At 41.4% G+C, this 19,109-nt stretch overlaps 1 protein-coding gene and 1 long non-coding RNA gene across 5 annotated transcripts in view; one reads left to right on the top strand and one right to left on the bottom strand.

The window, feature by feature from the left end:
- The window catches only part of LOC110502168 (FERM, ARHGEF and pleckstrin domain-containing protein 1), a 121,608-nt gene extending 115,362 nt beyond the window's left edge, over window positions 1-6,246 (bottom strand). For 2 of the 4 annotated variants that reach the window (XR_005038840.1, XM_036959362.1), the window contains exon 1: window positions 6,019-6,244. The gene's annotated coding sequence lies outside the window, so the exon portion shown is untranslated. Of the gene's footprint in view, window positions 1-3,506; window positions 3,589-6,018 lie in introns of all 4 variants that reach the window. The other 2 variants (XM_036959363.1, XM_036959364.1) reach the window with 2 other exon arrangements.
- A 5,702-nt stretch (window positions 6,247-11,948) lies between these two features.
- LOC118936581 lies at window positions 11,949-16,108 on the top strand. Its single transcript, XR_005038841.1, has 5 exons — window positions 11,949-12,480; window positions 13,929-14,168; window positions 14,270-14,371; window positions 14,721-14,842; window positions 16,053-16,108. It is a non-coding gene; the product is annotated as an uncharacterized LOC118936581 (long non-coding RNA).
- Window positions 16,109-19,109: the final 3,001 nt, after the last annotated feature.

Genomic DNA, 19,109 nt, shown 5'->3' with positions numbered 1-19,109 from the left:
CAAATACACCTCTGCTGTCTTCAAACAGAATCTCAGCGATCACTGCCTCATTGCCTGCATCCGTAATGGGTCTGCGGTCAAACGACCACCCCTCAACATGGTCAAACGCTCCCTAAAACACTTCAGTGAGCAGGCCTTTCTAAATGAACCTGGCCCGGGTATCCTGGAAGGATATTGACCTCATTACGACAGTAGAGGATGCCTGGTTATTCTTTAAAAGTGCTTTCCTCACAGTCTTAAAAAAGCATGCACCGTTCAAAAAATGTTGAACCAGGAACAGATATAGATAGCCCTTGGTTCACTCCAGACCTGACTGCCCTTGACCAGCACAAAAACATCACATCACTGCACTGAGGCTAGGAAACACTGTCACCACCGATAAATCCATGATAATTGAGAATTTCAATAAGCATTTTTCTACGGCTGGCCATGCTTTCCACCTGGCTACCCCTACCCAGGTCAACAGCCCTGCACCCTCTACAGAAACTTTCCCAAGCCTCCCCCATTTCTCTTTCACTCAAATCCAGCTAGCTGATGTTCTGAAAGAGCTGCAAAATCTGGACCACTACAAATCAGCCAGGCTAGACAATCTGGACCCTCTCTTTCTAAAATTATCAGTTGAAATTGTTGCAACCCCTATTTACTAGCCTGTTCAACCTCTTGTTCGTATCGTCTGAGATCCCCAAAGATTGGAAAGCTGCCGCAGTCATCCTCCTCTTCAAAGGGGGAGACACTCTAGACCCAAACTGCTACAGACCTATATCTATCCTACCCTGCCTTTCTAAGGTCTTAGAAAGCCAAGTTAACAAACAGATCACCGACCATTTTGAATCGCACCGTGCCTTCTCCACTATGCAATCTGGTTTCAGAGCTGGTCATCGTTGCACCTCAGCCATGCTCAAGGTACTAAACGATATCATAACCGCCATCGATAAGAGACAATACTGTGCAGCCGTATTCATCGACCTGGCCAAGGCTTTCGACTCTGTCAATCACCACATTCTTATCGGCAGACTCAACAGCCTTGGTTTCTCAAATGATTGGCTGGTTCACCAACTACAGAGTTCAGTGTGTCAAATCAGTGGGCATGTTGTCCGGACCTCTGGCAGTCTCTATGGGTGTGCAACAGGGTTCAATTCTCGGGCCTACTCTTTTCTCTGTATACATCAATGATGTAGCTGTTGCTGCAGGTGATTCTCTGGTCCACCTCTATGCAGACGACACCATTTTGTATACCTCTGGCCCTTCTTTGGACACTGTGTTAACTAACCTTCAGACGGGCTTCAATGCCATACAACTCTCCTTCCGTGGACTCCAACTGCTCTTAAATGCAAGCAAAACGAAATACATGCTCTTCAACCGATCGCTGCCAACACCTGCCCGCCCGTCCAGCATCACTACTCTGGACGGTTCTGACTTAGAATATGTGAACAGCTACAAATACCTAGGTGTCTGGTTAGACTGTAAACTCTCCTTCCAGACTCACATTAAGCATCTCCAATCCAAAATTAAATCTAGAATTGGCTTCCTATTTCGCAACAAAGCATCCTTCACTCATGCTGCCAAACATACCCTTGTAAAAGTGACCATCCTACCAATCCTTGACTTCTGCGATGTCATTTACAAAATAGCCTCCAGCAATCTACTCAGCAAATTGGATGCAGTCTATCACAGTGCCATTTGTTTTGTCACCAAAGGCCCATATACTACCCACCACTGTGACCTGTATGCTCTCGTTGGCTGGCCCTTGCTTCATATTCGTTGGCAAACCCACTGGCTCCAGGTAATCTATAAGTCGCTGCTAGGTATAGCCCCGCCTTACATCAGCTCACTGGTTACCATAGCAGCACCCACCTGTAGCACGTGCTCCAGCAGGTATATTTCACTGTTCACCCTCAAAGCCAATTCCTCATTTGGCCACCTTTCCTTCCAGGTATCTGCTGCTAATGACTGGAACGAACTGAAAAAGTCACTGAAGCTGGAGACTCATATCTCCCTCCCTAACTTTAAGCACCAGCTGTACTGCACCTGTAGATAGCCCATCTGTAATTAGCCCACTCAACTACCTCATCCCCCATACTGTTATTTATTTTGCCCCTTTGCAAAGGAAGTGGAAATTAAGCCTGTTCTGGGAAAATACATTTTTAGGATGCAGGGAGGTTCTGAGAAAGTTTTTCTATGTTTCCCTGAAAGTTTTCCTGGGAGGTTTTATTAACATTCTGAGAATGGAAATTATAGGTTATTTAAAGGTAATTAAATAACATTCTGAGAACATGTTTCAATAAGACTTTTAGTAACCCGGCTAGCTTAGTTTGGGTTAACTGTTTTGAACTCAAAGCACAGATAGGTTTGAATCTCACTGATTCCAAGTGTCCCATGATCTTCTGCTCTCTATTCATGGAATTAGTCCATTGCGCCACCAGGATGGAGCTAGCTTGCCATGTTTGTTTTTTACTCATTACAAAGCTGTTCATTTGATCCTATTCAAACAGACCCCACTTCAAAAATAAACAAGCACTCATTAAGATCAGAATAGTGGGGACAGCCAACAGACCTGACCACATTTAACAACTGAGGATAGAGAGAGTTTTGTTGATGCTGAGAACATTACTTTAAATAGAGAGTAGAGACTGCAGAAAACTTTATACTGGAAATCCAGTAGAATAGGGATGGGCAACTGCAGTCCTCGGGGGCCGGTGAGGTGTCACTTTTCCCCATCCCTAGCAAACACAGCTGATTAAATTAATAACTTTCTAAACTGAATATCATGATTATTGGAGTCAGGTGTGTTAGGTGGGGAAAACGTGTGACACTAATCAGGCCCCCAAAGACTGGAGTTGCCCATCCCTGCCATAGAAGAATGTTGTTAAACTTTCTCTGAACGCTCTGAAAACATGACTTTAAATAGAACCCTGAGGAAACCTGTAGAAAACGTTGTGCTGATGTACTGAAATTCCCACTGAAGAACGTTGCTTTCTTAATGTTCACACATTAAGAACAAACCTGTCTCGGAGCTCAACGGCCATGGCTTGGTTTTTTCTCTGAGATGCACGGTCAACCATGGGACCTTATATAGACCATGGGACCTTATATTTGGAACCAACGGGGCGGCAGTGTGCAACTGCGCGGCATTGTGCAAAAATCTCTAAAAACCTGTTTTCGCCATGTCATTATGGGGTATTGTCTGTGGACCACACAGCCCAGATGGTATGTCCTTATTAGCAGATGGATGTCTGTGAACCACACAGCCCAGATGGTATGTCCTCATTAGCAGATGGATGTCTGTGAACCACACAGCCCAGATGGTATGTCCTTTTTAGCAGATGGATGTCTGTGAACCACACAGCCCAGATGGTATGTCCTTATTAGGGGCATTCTCTCTTTCTCGCTCGGTTGCTTCTTACCTTCTCTACTGTTTTGTAGTTCACTCACTCTTTGTGCTAGTATTCCAACGCTAATTCTAAATTACCACCCATTTGGAAAAGGAAAATGCAATAAATATTTACTCTGAGCTGCGCCTCGGTAGGTTGGTCGTAGATGCTGGTCGTGTTGGCCAACAGAGATCTTCCTGTCCTCGGAAGAATGTCTCTGGTGGTAAATTGGATACATTGTAGTAACGTCGTTGTGTGGTAGATGGGATACTCTGTCTGACCTCTCCTAGCCCATGTTTACAGCGGCCTCTGCTAACTCAACGGCTAGGAGGTATCACTTCTGTAGCGAATAAGAGTTCAAAGTTCATACCATTCGCAACCAAAGCTCATGCTGAGGTTGGCTTCGTTCAGTAGTTATTATCGGAACCCTTCTGACATCGGATCGTCATCCTAATGTACCCGGAACAGGAGGTTACATTTTCGTCAAGGGCTATTAGTGGAGGGAGAATAGTTTATAGCCCATGTCTCTTCACAGGGGCGGGCCACTGATTGAGCAGAGACCTAACCTTATGAAAACCCAAATCTCTCATTTGGAAGCTAAAATTACATTTAATCTTTTCACCAATAATTTGATATTTAAACATTTGAATTGCACAACAATTCCATTTGAATCTGATAACTATAATGTGTAGACTTTCCCAGATACAGTTTAGGTTGTCCTGTCATCAGTCATAATGTCTCACATGACAACCGAACTCACATCATTAAGTACCAACGCATATTTTCAACTGGTGCTATTACCCGAAATATCGTTCCTTTCCCTCCACTTGTTTGATGTTCCCAGACTCTCTGTTTAACAAAGGCTATTCAAGAGTCCCTCTGTAGAGTCTAGAGAGAGGGAAGGGAGAAAGGTATTTATGGGGGGGGGGGGGGGGTCATAAACCTTACCCACAGGCCAACGTCATGACACTGTGGAAGACAGCCGTGCTGTGACATACGAATGGTATGCTAGCTCAAGAATGGACACTATATGTAACGGAAGTGAAACGGCTAGCTTAGTTAGCGGTGGACGCTAAATAGCGTTTAAACCGGTGACGTCACTCGCTCTGAGACCTTGAAGTAGTAGTTCCCTTTGCTCTGCAAGGGCTGCGGCTTTTGTGGAGCGATGGGTAACGATGCTTCGTGGGTGACTGTTGTTGATGTGTGCAGAGGGTCCCTGGTTCGCGCCCGGGTATGGGCGAGGGGACGGTCTAAAGTTATACTGTTACATATACACTATATTCCCCTCAACTGCATAAAATAGTGCTGTGGTGGCTGGCTCTGGCAGGCCGTTTGGGCTGTAACAGAGGCTCCTCTGTCTGTATGCAGCAGGCAGCAGGAGCACACAGAGCCCTTCAGAGCAGTCCAATGCACGCAGGCAACATTTCTGCAACTGCACAGCTGGATTTGATTACAGCCAGCTGAATGGCTTGAGGATGGTGTAGTTCAGCCAACGGTCTGCCTGAGACGTGCTGAAAATCCACTCCCATTTCCACTGGATTGAGCAACATGCTTTAGCTCCACAGACATTAATACCTGGGTGTGGCTCTCATATTGGAGCCTAGGCATTCAATTGAATGCCGAATTTCAATTTCTAATTTGAATACCATCATGCCATTGTAAATTATGTGTTAAAGGGGGTTTGTGTGATTGAACATGATTTAAAGAAATATACCCAGAAATCTGAAATGATGCAAGACCCCCACACCAGGGAAAACAAACGAAACCCCTCTATGACTGAGGTTCCTATGGGATCTATCAAATTACATAACATTAGTATGCCTTCTCCACAATACAAGATTGTTAATGAGTGTATCTTTGGCGGAGGGGCGACCGTTTGACAGTTTGGTGAGCAGTTTACGCACACCATATCAAATAAATATAAACTGACAAACAGCTTTCAGGCTATGTAGCTTTCATGTCTTTTGAGAAAACAAGAAAGTTACTGGATTATTGGGGAAATTGTTATTGATCGAAGTCTTTATCACATTTTACGCACATACCGGCCTGTAGGTTAGAGGAGTACAGTAGCCTAATCCTTGGATATTTTTGTTAGGCTACCACGCGTACTGTGACACAAATACACAGCCTGCACTCAATTGACCAGCTACTAACAACCCTCAATGGTAACAAAGTAACAATGGACTCTCACTGATTACATGTGTTTTTCATTTAAATTGCAAACGTTATTGAGGGATGTCTAAGTAAATGCCGCATATTCAACACCCATTGTTCATGCCAAAAATATTGTATGAAGGCTATGGTCTATGGTCATGAGATGTTCTCCCATTCAGTTTTGGTCTTGTACATCAGATGTAGTGTAGTGCATGACTATTGCTTTTTATCACCACTCAGTCGCAAGATAGTCTACCTATCAAGAACGATAGGGCAAAAACACGGTTAAATCTTCCATTCATTGACTACTTGATTGTAATAACGATTTATAACTATCTGCGACAATTATAGAGTGATCATGATGTTAAAATTCGTTATGCTTCAAAATCCATGTCAGTTGGGGATAGTTCTACTTTTTATTTATAAATCTTCTCTTCTGAAACAAGTTGCACACAGCCGTTTTGCACATAGGGAAACGAACGGTAAATCTTACCCCGTCTTAAAACTGTGGACAATTCCCGTGTATATTTCCCAATTGACAAAATATTTTATATCCACTTCGACGCAGTTCAAGCTGCTTCTGTGGAACCAAATTGAATTCAGATGCTGGTTTCTCCAGCGAGAAGCTTCTTCATGGTCGCCATGTCGGCCGACTGTGCGATAGACAGGATTACATTGAAATTAGTGGCAGATCCTCTCTTGTCTTGTTACTCCAACTATCAAGGAGGCGCAGTGCCTCCAGCTATTGTGCAAGGCACTGCACCTACTTGCAGCCCATTCCTTGCCAAATAAATGTTATGATAGCCACATAGCTCCATCTAGCTGTAGAATATGGGGCATAGGCTAAATTAGGCCTAGGCCAACAAACCCCAGCAAAGAAGTGATCGGCATTCCGAGTCTGTACTGGGAGGCCTACTTGATATTCAAGTTACTATTCACTCATTTATGAAGTTCAGTGCATTTCAAAATTGAGTAGAATACAGAAGTGTTTTCTGTCAAAGGGTACCGTGTCTCACAGCCAAGAGAAGTGTAAGGATGGATGAATTTCCTAAATAATTACAGGATTTATTGAATAAAACTGGCGAGACGCTTAATAATTGATGACTGCATTTGTGGGCTTAAGACCAAAGATTTTTTTATAGGAAAATACACTTTAGCTTAGTCACTTTGCACTTAACATGTCGCAAACATATGCTGTTTTAAGCACTTGTTGGCTGCTTTTCCTTCACTCTGTGGTCCAACTCATCCCAATTGGGTAGAAGTCATGTGATTGTGGAGGCCAGGTCATCTGATGCAGCACTCCATCACTCTCAACAAACCATTTTTGTATGGACTTTGCTTTGTGTAAGGGGGCATTGTCATGCTGAAACAGGTAACTGTTGCCACAAAGTTAGAAGCATATAATCGTCTAGAATATTATTGTATACTGTAGCGTTAAGATTTCCCTTCACTGGAACTAAGGGGCCTAGCCCGAACCATAAAAAACAGCCTCAGACCATTATTCCAAACTTTACTATGCCTTGGGGCAGGTAGCTTTCTCCTGGCATCGGCCAGATGTGCCGAATACGACAGAGTATTCGTCGAGGGTGCAACAGGTCAGCACCTCAGGAGTAAATGTCAGTTGGCTTTTCATAGCCGATCATTGAGAGTATCTCTACCGCTCCTGCTGTCTCCAGAGAGTTAACCAACAATGCAGGTTTAAGAAAAATAAGTAAAAAATATATTTAAAAAATGTATACTTTTTTTTACTTAAGTTAAAACTAATTAAAGAGCAGCAGTAAGGCTATATACAGGGGGTACCGGTACAGAGTCAATGTGCAGGGGCACCGGTTAGTCAAGGTAATTGAGGTAATACAGTATGTACATGTAGATAGAGTTAGTGACTATGCATAGATAATAAACAGAGAGTAACAGCAGCGTAAAATAAGGGGGGGGGGGGGGGCAATGCAAACAGTCTGGGTAGCCATTTGATTAGATGTTCAGGAGTCTTATGGCTTGGGGGTAAGAGCTGTTAAGAAGCCTTTTGGACCTAGACCTGGCACTCCGGTACCGCTTGCCATGCGGTAGCAGAGAGAACAGTCTATGACTAAGGTGGCTGGAGTCGTTGACAATTTATAGGACCTTCCTCCAACACCGCCTGGTATAGAGGGTCCTGAATGGCAGGAAGCTTTAGACCCTGGTTTAGACCCTTTCTTCTTTAAGGTTGTTGCCCCTGTCATTGCCAAGCCTAACTCTGACCTTTTTAACCTGACTTTAATAGACTCGCTAGTGTTATTTTACTTCTGCTCTTTAATTATTTGTTACTTATATTTCTTATTCTTATTTAATTGTTTTTGTTGTTTTTGGTAATATTTTTTTGATTTAATATTTTAACTGCATTGTTTGTTAGGGCTTGCAAGTAAGCATTTCACAGTAAGGTCTACTATACATGTTTTATTTTGCGCATTGTGACAAATATGATTTGTTTTGAGACTTGCTGTCTCTGCCTGGCCGGTTCTCCTCTCTCCACTGGGATTCTCTGCCTATAACCCTATTACAGGGGCTGAGTCACTGGCTTACTGGTGCTCTTCCATGCCATCCTTAGGAGGGCTGCATAACTTGAGTGGGTTGAGTCACTGACGTGGACTTCCTGTCTGGGTTGGTGCCCCCCCTTGGGTTGTGCCGTGGCGGAGGTCTTTGTAGGCTATACTCGGCCTTGTCTCAGGATGGTAAGTTGGTGGTTGAAGATATCCCTCTAGTGGTGTGGGGGCTGTGCTTTGGCAAAGTGGGTGGGGTTATATCCTGCCTGTTTGGCCCTGTCCGGGGGTATCACCGGATGGGGCCACAGTGTCTCCTGACCCCTCCTGTCTCAGCCTCCAGTATTTATGCTGCAGTAGTTTATGTGTCGGGTGGCTAGGGTCAGTCTTTATATCTGTAGTATTTCTCCTGTCTTATCCGGTGTCCTGTGTGAATTTAAGTATGCTCTCTCTAATTCTCTCTTTCTTTCTACCTGGCATGATAACTCCTTGCTGTCCCCAGTCCACCTGGCCGTGCTGCTGCTCCAGTTTCAACTGTTCTGCCTGCGGCTATGGAACCCTGACCTGTTCACCGGACGTGCTATCTGTCCCAGACCTGCTGTTTTCAACTCTCTGGAGACAGCAGGAGCGGTAGAGATACTCTCAATGATCGGCTATGAAAAGCCAACTGACATTTACTCCTGAGGTGCTGACCTGTTGCACCCTCGACAACCACTGTGATTATTATTATTTGACCATACTCGTCATTTATGAACATTTTATCATCTTGGCCATGTTCTGTTATAATCTCCAACCGGGACAGCCAGAAGAGGACTGGCCACCCCTCATAGCCTGGTTCCTCTCTAGGTTTCTTCCTAGGTGCTTTTACACCTGCATTGCTTGCTGTTTGGGGTTTAGACTGGGTTTCTGTGCAGCACTTTGAGATATCAGCTGATGTAAGAAGGGCTATATAAATACATTTGATTTGATTTGAATGCTTATAAGTCATTTTTCGTTTTTATAAATGTGCAAACTTTTTTTTTAAACTGTTTTTGCTTTGTCATTATGGGGCATTGTGTTTAGATTGATGAGGAATTGTATTTATTTAATCAATTTTAGAATAAAGCTGTAATGTCACAAAATGTGGAAAAGTACAAGGGGTCTGAATACTTTCCGAATGCACTGTATGGTGTACCACTATTTCATACCACCAACTGACAATATATACTAACAATATATAGCCATGGGGGTTGATATTCGGAATTGGTCGATTCCCCATCAGGCTATACTGACTGCTCCCCCCATAGCTTTAAATAGCTCTATAAGTGCTGCTAACATGGATGAAACTTTTGATGGACTTTATGTTATTGTTACACTACTGTTAAGGTACCGTGTTGCCACTTCCTCGTACAGGCAGAGGAGTATTGTTAGAAGTAATCTTATTTCCATCCAACTCAGGCCTGTCAGTAGTTACACGAGGAAGCGTCGCTCATCTAATATTACCTTGAATGCTCCATCTGATATGAGCTCTCGAAATAGTGGCCTAAGAATTATTCATTTGAATGCTAGAAGCTTGATCCAAAAGCTAGATTTGATTAAAATACTGGTCTCACAATCACATGTTGACATAATGATTATATCTGAATCCTGGCTGTGTGTCTCTGTTCCAGACTCAGATGTTCTGTTAGCTGGGTCTAATGTCTACAGAGCAGACAGAGTGGGTAGAGGTGGAGGTATTTCAATGTATGTTAAATGCAACCTTGATGTCACTGTGTCCATTTCAACTTCTGTTCTGAAACAGTATGAATACTTAGTTCTAAATGTGGTCCTTGGTCATAATGCACTATTAACGCTAGCGGGAGTTTATTGCCCACCCTCAGCTCTGGTATCTGCTCTATGCAAATTGTTTGAGTTAATGTCTAATTATGCAAACTCTGAATTATTGATTATCGGAGATCTCAATCTTGACTGGCTAATGCCAGCATCGTTTAAATTAAAATACATTTGTAACGAACTAAATCTTACTCAACTAACAACTATACCTACCCGTCCTAATCCAAAAGACCCCATCTACATTAATAGACCTTATCTTAACAAATACACCTCACAAATACATAGCTTGTGGGTTATCTGCTAATGACATCAGTGACCACTGCATGTATCAGAGATACTAGGCTAAAAACCCCTGACCCCCGTATTATTCTAAAGAGAAACTATAAACACTTCTCAGAGCAAGCCTTTCTTTATCCATGACCTTAAATATTCAGAGCTTTTATCCGTAAACTGCATAATGTTTTAGCGTTCTCTTTCTTTTCATACATTTTTAGCTTTATGTCTGATAAGCACTCTCCTGTTCGGCTAAAATTCTAGAGTCACTGGTGAATAGGCAACTACAATCTTCTTTAACTGTTAACAATAGTCTTTATAGTAAACAATCTGGCTTCAGACCTAAACTATTAGGTACTATTACGGCCACTGTACGTGTTGTAAATGATATTACTAATGTCCTAGATAATAGAAAGTACTGTGCCGCCTTGTTCATAGATCTAAGGCTTTTGACACTGTAGACCATGCGATAATTTTGGGTAAGCCGTCGTCAATAGGACTGGGATTGGATTCCTGTTGTTGGTTTCATGACTATCTGAAGGATAGAAGTCAGGCTGTTAGAGTCGACGGCATCCAGTTGGAGACATTGGAGTTGGTTAAAGGGGTCCCACAATGTTCTATACTTGGTCCATTACTGTTCACGCTCTACATAATCAATATCGGTGATGAGATAAGAAAGTGTCAAATTCATTTATATGCTGATGACACGGTCATGTAGTCTATCGCTTCAACGGCTTACCAAGCATTATCACTTTTGGAGACATATTTTAAGATATTACAAGGATATTTTATACAGCTGAAACTTGTTTTAAATGCAAAGAAAACATATTTTAAGATTTTTAACAAAAAAGTTGTTTGAAAATACACTTGCACTTACGAGCTTAGATGGTTCTTGAATTAATCAAGTCTCTGCATATAAATAGGGATATGGTTGAATGATAAACTGTCTTTTAAAATGCATATTGACGAACTTTGTAAACAGCTAAAAATCAAGCTAAGCTTCCTCTAAAGAAACAGGACATGTTTGTCCTCTACAAATAGAAGACAAATTGTACAAGCTACTTTTATGTCTGTTATAGATTATGGTGATATTATTTACATGCATGCTATGGCATCAACACTTAAATCGCTGGATGCTACTTATCATTGCGCACTTAGGTTTATAACGGGTGCTAACTACAGAACTCACCACTGTGTTTTACATCATAATGTGGGTTGGACAACATGCTCTCCTGTTTGTCTATAAAGCACTTCTGAATAAGCTACCTTCTCATTTATCATCACTCATCAATATTTGATTTAGAATTCCTAAAACCAGGTCTCAAGCATGGATTACACTTGAGACCCATGCGGTTTCCACAGAGTTGTGTATGGCTGCCTTTTACTGTTACGCTCCTTGCCTATGGAATAGCCTGCAGACTAAACTTAAAACTTGAGACTGAAATATTTATTGGAGGATTTTTATTTTTGTATTGCTTGTAACTGTTTCGGGCAATGCAAGTTCTTGTGCTGTTAGGGGAATAACCTGTTAACCTTTGTTTAAATGTGTCTGCTACTTTATTTTTGCTGTATTTTTTTGTGTTATCTGTGATCGTTTTTTTTGTCTTAGTTTCTTAATCATTGGACCTAAACTATATTTGTAAACATGTTTACGCAGGGCCCAGTTGTAAAAGAGACCTTAGTCTCAGTCTGTGTTCCTTGTTGAAATAAAGGTATAATAATAATAATAATAATAATAATAGTCCTACACCTACAATACATTGAGTACAATAGTATCAGTCATTATACCCATAAAACCTAGCGGTAAACCCCGGAAATGGTTCTAATATTTTTTTCAACATAAATTTTTGCGTCTGGGATTTTAGAACTATTTCATATAAACTCTGTGTTTCATATTGGCTTGAACCTGGCAAGCCATTTTGATAACTGCGCAAATCTCTCAGACATGGTAAATTGTATCAATATATTCACGTGTAATTACCTCCAAAATGAAATGCCAGTGGGACTTTCATAAAGAACTACACATCTTGTCGCAAAGTATGACGTCAAACCCTCAAGGCACAGTTCTCCACGCAAACTCCTCGACAAGTAGCCTAGCAAGAAACAGATATTATAGGCGTTTTAGTTTCTCGTGTGTATATCGCTTGCTACCTTAACGTCATTGAATTACTATAATTAATAAGTTAGCCTCTGCAGATAACTAGCTAACCTTAGGTCTCTACGTCGACCAGAAGCAAGGATGGTTCTGTGCTATGTAACGTGACCGGATTGTAACCACTACTCCAATAAGCACATGCACATTTTATCGTTTTCCAACCTCTAAGTGAGAGGCATCGCTAGAGCTGTGTGATAAGGTAAGCCCTGTTTGCTATATGCTAACAAGCACATTTGGTTAGGTCAAAGATCTGTGGTAAACTAGGTGCTTATGAAGCTGATATGTAACGCACGTTGCCTTATTTACAAGTACAAAGAACCAGCATAATGGACTTTTGTCGACTTTTTATTGACCAGTCTTTAGTGAGCTAGCCAGCTACTTTTCCAAATGTGAACATGCTAGCTAGCGTTAGCCCACCAGTGAAATTATATTTAGCTAGCTAATTAACTTTAATTCACGGTTCGTGTAGTCTGACTTTGCTTGATAACATGGCAAGGATAGTTGGTTAGCATGTCACCACTTAGAAGTTTGACTACACTAATTTTTAATGTGAGTTAATGTTAACTAATTATCTAGCTAATGTCGCCGGGTTGGCTAGCTAGTTGGGCACTTTGGTTGCTAGTTAGTCACATTAGCTAAAGTTGGCTGGCTAGCTCACAAAGCACTTGTGGACTCAATGTTTTCCCCATATAAAACACAAACAGGGTTCTTCAATGTTACCTTTTTGTTGACAAGGTCTTTAGTGACCTAGCCAGCTAGTTAACGTTAAGCCGGCTCCGTGGATAGTTGGTTAGTTAGCGCTTAGTAAAGTCTGACTACACGAACTAACGTTAGCTAGCTAGTAAGCTAAATATATGTAGAGTGAGGCGCCTTGGTTGGCTAGTTAGCTACATTAGCCGAAGCTAGCTAGCTCACAAAGCACTTGTGGGCTCAATGTTGTCCTCATACAAAACACAGACAAGGTTTTGTTCCACAAGTGCATCTGTTGTAACGTTACATGATTAATCAAATGACCTGTAAAGTCAGTAAGAATTGTCTGCAGGGATGGAAATTAATCTAGCCGGAGGCTAGTACTTCTCAGACGGGACTAGTAGACAATATGCCAAATTAGCCTGACACAGCAGTGACATTTTTCATTTACAAACATCGCATGCCACAGATTTAGGACCTGAATGTAGAAATCGTGGTCTGCTAGCCTGGTGCCCAATATCCTTGTTAAATCCCTAATTGCTGTTCAACTTTCAGACGATCCCCATATAACTGTTGGTCATCCTCAGTGACCTTAAGGCTGAGGGTTTTAACTTTCCTCTTGAGAATTACAATCAGAAGTACAGTCTTTTAGCTCATTGCAATACTTCACCTCTTCGGGACAATAGCAACCTAGACTGTCCTGATCTAGTTGAGGATTCCAGATGATTCCTCCATTCTAGCAGAAATGTCTCATCCACATAGTAGGATTTTTAAGATTTTTAGATCTGCAGATAGACCAAGCCTAGTCTGTTTAATAGTTTTCTACAGTCAAGTATGTGGGTTATGGTATTTTAATATAGATATTACCATGGTATTTTAATATAGATATTAAGATATTACCATTTTTTTATTAATCAACTTAGCTAGTAAAAGTAACTTATTTGTTTTGTCTTTCAGATGGACGGACCAGAAACCCAGTGACACTCGGGTCTGTAGCTGCCATTTTCCAGTGGGAAATGTCTTTCAGATGGACGGACCGGAAACCCAGTGACAACACTCGGGTCTGTAGCTGCCATTTTCCAGTGGGAAAGAGAGATGGCTCTGTATTTACCAGAGTAGGTAGTTCATCCATCATGGTGGATGAGGAAGATCCAGACTGTGTATTGGGAATCAAAAACAAACCAATAGGATTGAGTGGTGAGTGCAATAAACATTGCTTTTTTTTCTTTCCAGATAAAGATGGTGATACAGCATTGGAAAAATACCTACCACTGACCAAATGTCTCTTTGTGTTCCAGTCCAAAAGGAGTGAATCCCTCAGGCTATCCGGTGCATAGACATCCTGTGTCAGTGTGATCTGGTTGTGGAGACGACAGCAGATCGGGCCTGTGGACAGACAGGTCAGTAAACTCATAAAATATACAATATTGTGTAAAACATTTAGAATTATAATGGATCCCCATTAGCTGCTGCCAAAGCATCGGGTACTCTTCCTGGGGTCCAGCGACATTTAAAGCAGTTTATACAAGTTTAAAAACATTACAATATATTCAGATTTCACACACTGTGTGCCCTCACGCCCCTACTCCACCACTACCACACATCTACAGTACTAAATCCATGTGTATGTATAGTGCATATGTTATCGTGTGTTATGCATGTGTATGCGCCAATGTTTGTGTTGACTCAGTCATTGAATCTGTAGATGCATCAACATTTGGACTTTGTCCCCTTTTCCTCCAGTTTTAGACAGGAGGCGTGACATGTGGAACATCAGGCACTCACCATGAGAAGCAGTGCATGATCAACACCAGCCTCAGCAAGGAGATCTTGTCATGGCTGTTGAAGGAGGGGGACCAAGGTGCAACGTGGTGAGCGTACATATTCTTTATCATTATGACGTCGACAATATGTCGCATGCATGTAAACAATATCTCCAAAATCCAATACGGGGAGAGGCGTTTCTTGAAAAACCTTTGTCCTGTTTTTAATACTAAGGCATGATTTATTTCTATATAAAAAATAAAAAGTATTGGATCTTATCTTCTTAGGATAACTTGTCATCAAGCCAGGCACCCAGGTACTTATATTGAGAAACAAGCTCCATTTGTAACGCACATATGCAGGTCCTCAGGGTCAACATTTCGTGACCTAGAGAACAGCATGAGCTGGTTTTTAACTTTTATTTAACACTAATTGAAGATCTGTAAGTGATTTCTGAATTGATTTCAAAGTCATGCTGAAGTTCACGAATGGCCTGCTGCACAGGCGCGGCACAGGAATACAAAATTGTCATCTGCATGTCATTAATATACAAAGTGCACAACAAAGACCGTGGTCTTCCACACAGTCTTGAAGACCACAAGACTTAGTGGTCTTCTCCCCTTTAAATGCCATAAGGTCTGAAATAGACACCATTGTCAACATACTGTACAAACAATTATCTAGGCTAAGGAAAACAACAATTTTTTTGATCTACTGCTCTGCTGACTAGCTAAAGTGTATTCGGCCTAGCTAAGACAGCGAGATGGAACGTAAGAGAGGTTAATGCATTGGACACAGACCTACTGTGCAGACAATTATCTAGACTAAATAAAATGTTTTTTTTAAATGTATTTACTGCGCTGCTAATTAGCTAGCTAAAGTATAGTCAGTTGCTAGCTAAGACAGAAAAGGGACAAGAATTTCACAAATTGGTCACAGGTCTCTGATCGCACTGGTGAACAGTAGCTGACAGTGTCAGCTAAAGGTGACATGCAGAAATGTGTAGTCTTGCTAAGGTCTTTGGTGCTAATTAGCATGAATACTTTTTTTTTTGAGTAAATTGAGGCAAATTTATTGATACAACTCACCTGGTCTGAGAGTTACACGGTTCTCAAAATGTCATGCCAGGTTAAGCAGACCTTTTATATGAAGTAGTTCTAAAATCCAAGATGCAAAAATGAATGGTGAATAAAATTGTAGGAACCGTTACTGGGTTTTACCGCTATTTCATACCACCAACTAACCCTACACCTACAGTCAAAAATGTGGACACACCTACTCATTCAAAGGTTTTTCCTTTTGTTTTTCTTTTGTTAGTTCCCAGATATGCTGAGCAGTTGTTGGCTGCTTGTCCTTCACTCTGCGGTCCAACTCATCCCAAACCATCTCAATTGGGTTACAGTTGTGTGATTTGTGGAGGCCAGGTCAGGTCTGATGCAGCACTCCATCACTCTCCTCCTGGTCAAATAGCCTTTACACAGCCTGGGGGTGTGTTTTGGGTCATTGTCCTGTTGAAAAACAAATGATCGTCCGACGAAGCGCAAACCAGATGGGATGGCGTATCGCTGTAGAATGCTGTGGTGTGGTAGCCATGCTGGTTAAGTGTGCCTTGAATTCTGAATTAATCAGTGTCACCAGCAAAGCACACCATCACACCTCTTCCATGCCCCTGTATATTTATTTGTTATTTAACCTTTTATTTAACTAGGCAAGTCAGTTCAGAATAAATTCTTATTTAAAATGATGGCCTCCTTACTGTCATTTTGTTGCTCTTTATTTTTATTTTTTTTCAGTTTATTTTAGTAAATACTTAACCTCTCTGGGAAATGTCCCACCTGGCCAATTGCCAGGGAAAATGCAGAGCACCAAATTCAAATAAAATACTATAAAATGTAAACGTTCATTAAATCACACATGTAAGATACCAAATTAAAGCTACACTCGTTGTGAATCCGGGTCAGATTTCAAAAAAGGCTTTTCAGCGAAAGCATAAGAAGCTATTATCTGATGATAGCACAACAGTAAACAAAGAGAGAATAGCATATTTTAACCCTGCAGGCACCACACAAAACGCAGAAATATAAATCATGCCTTACCTTTGACGAGCTTCTTTTGTTGGCACTCCAATATGTCCCATAAACATCACAAATGGTCCTTTTGTTTGATTAATTAAAAAACAGCTTCCAATTTGCGCAACGTCACTACAAAATATCTCAAGTTACCTGTAAACTTTGCAAAAACATTTCAAACTTCTTTTGTAATACAACTTTAGGTATTTTTAAACGTTAATAATCTATCAAATTGAAGACAGGTCTATCTGTTTTTAATACAGGAGGATCACAAACTAGCGCTACTTTTCTAGTCTTCCGCAACTCTCAAACAGTACACATAACGTTACCCTGATCCAAGATGGCCGTACTTCTTCATTGCACAAAGGAATAACATCAACCAAATTCTAAAGACTGGTGACATCCAGTGGAAGCGGTAGGAACTGCAAACAAGTGCCTTAGTTTCCCAATGAAAACTCATTGAATAGACAGTGGCGTCAAAAATAATTCTGAATGTTTCGTCCTCTGGATTTTTCCTGCTACATAAGTTCTGTTATACTCACAGACATGATTCAAAGTTTTAGAAACTTCAGTGTTTTCTATCCAAATCTACTAATAATATGCATATCTTATATTCTTGGCATGAGTAGCAGGAAGTTGAAATTGGGCACGCTATTTATCCAAAAGTGAAAATGCTGACCCCTATCCCAAAGAGGTTTTAACACTTGTTTTTCTTAACTACAATGTTGGTTAATTTAAGGGCTTGTAGTAAGTAAGCATTTCACCTGTTGTATTCAGCGCATGTGACAAATAAGATTTGATTTCATGGTGGGAACCACACCTGCGGAGATGATCCATTCACCTACTCTGCATCTCGGTTGGATCCAAAAATCTCAAATTTGGACTCATCAGACCAAAGGACAGATTTCCACCAGTCTAAAGTCCATTGCTCGTTTTTCTTGGCCAAAGCAAGTCTCTTCTTATTGGTGTCCTTCAATAGTGGTTTCTTTGCAGCAATTTGACCGTAAAGGCCTGATTGGGCTCCCGACCAATCTGATTCCACGCTTCGATCACGTGGATTGGGATATGTTCCGCATTGCTTCCAACAACAACATTGACGAGTACGCTGATTCGGTGAGCGAGTTCATTAGAAAGTGCATTGATGATGTCGTTCCCATAGCAATGATTAAAACATTCCCAAACCAGAAACCGTGGATTGATGGCAGCATTCGCGTGAAACTGAAAGCGCGCACCACTGCTTTTAACCAGGGCAAGGTGACCGGAAACATGACCGAATACAAACAGTGCAGCTATTCCCTCCGCAAGGCAATCAAACAAGCTAAGCGTCAGTATAGAGACAAAGTAGAGTCGCAATTCAACGGCTCAGACACAAGAGGTACAGTGCCTTGCGAAAGTATTCGGCCCCCTTGAACTTTGCGACCTTTTGCCACATTTCAGGCTTCAAACATAAAGATATAAAACTGTATTTTTTTGTGAAGAATCAACAACAAGTGGGACACAATCATGAAGTGGAACGACATTTATTGGATATTTCAAACTTTTTTAACAAATCAAAAACTGAAAAATTGGGCGTGCAAAATTATTCAGCCCCCTTAAGTTAACACTTTGTAGCGCCACCTTTTGCTGTGATTACAGCTGTAAGTCGCTTGGGGTATGTCTCTATCAGGTTTGCACATCGAGAGACTGACATTTTTTCCCATTCCTCCTTGCAAAACAGCTCGAGCTCAGTGAGGTTGGATGGAGAGCATTTGTGAACAGCAGTTTTCAGTTCTTTCCACAGATTCTCGATTGGATTCAGGTCTGGACTTTGACTTGGCCATTCTAACACCTGGATATGTTTATTTTTGAACCATTCCATTGTAGATTTTGCTTTATGTTTTGGATCATTGTCTTGTTGGAAGACAAATCTCCGTCCCAGTCTCAGGTCTTTTGCAGACTCCATCAGGTTTTCTTCCAGAATGGTCCTGTATTTGGCTCCATCCATCTTCCCATCAATTTTAACCATCTTCCCTGTCCCTGCTGAAGAAAAGCAGGCCCAAACCATGATGCTGCCACCACCATGTTTGACAGTGGGTATGGTGTGTTCAGGGTGATGAGCTGTGTTGAATTTTACGCCAAACATAACGTTTTGCATTGTTGCCAAAAAGTTCAATTTTGGTTTCATCTGACCAGAGCACCTTCTTCCACATGTTTGGTGTGTCTCCCAGGTGGCTTGTGGCAAACTTTAAAATACACTTTTTATGGGTATCTTTAAGAAATGGCTTTCTTCTTGCCACTCTTCCATAAAGGCCAGATTTGTGCAATA

Source organism: Oncorhynchus mykiss, chromosome 22 (assembly GCF_013265735.2).
Source record: "Oncorhynchus mykiss isolate Arlee chromosome 22, USDA_OmykA_1.1, whole genome shotgun sequence".
NCBI classification, from domain to species: Eukaryota; Metazoa; Chordata; class Actinopteri; order Salmoniformes; family Salmonidae; genus Oncorhynchus; species Oncorhynchus mykiss.
This window is presented reverse-complemented; position numbering and strand designations above follow the sequence as displayed.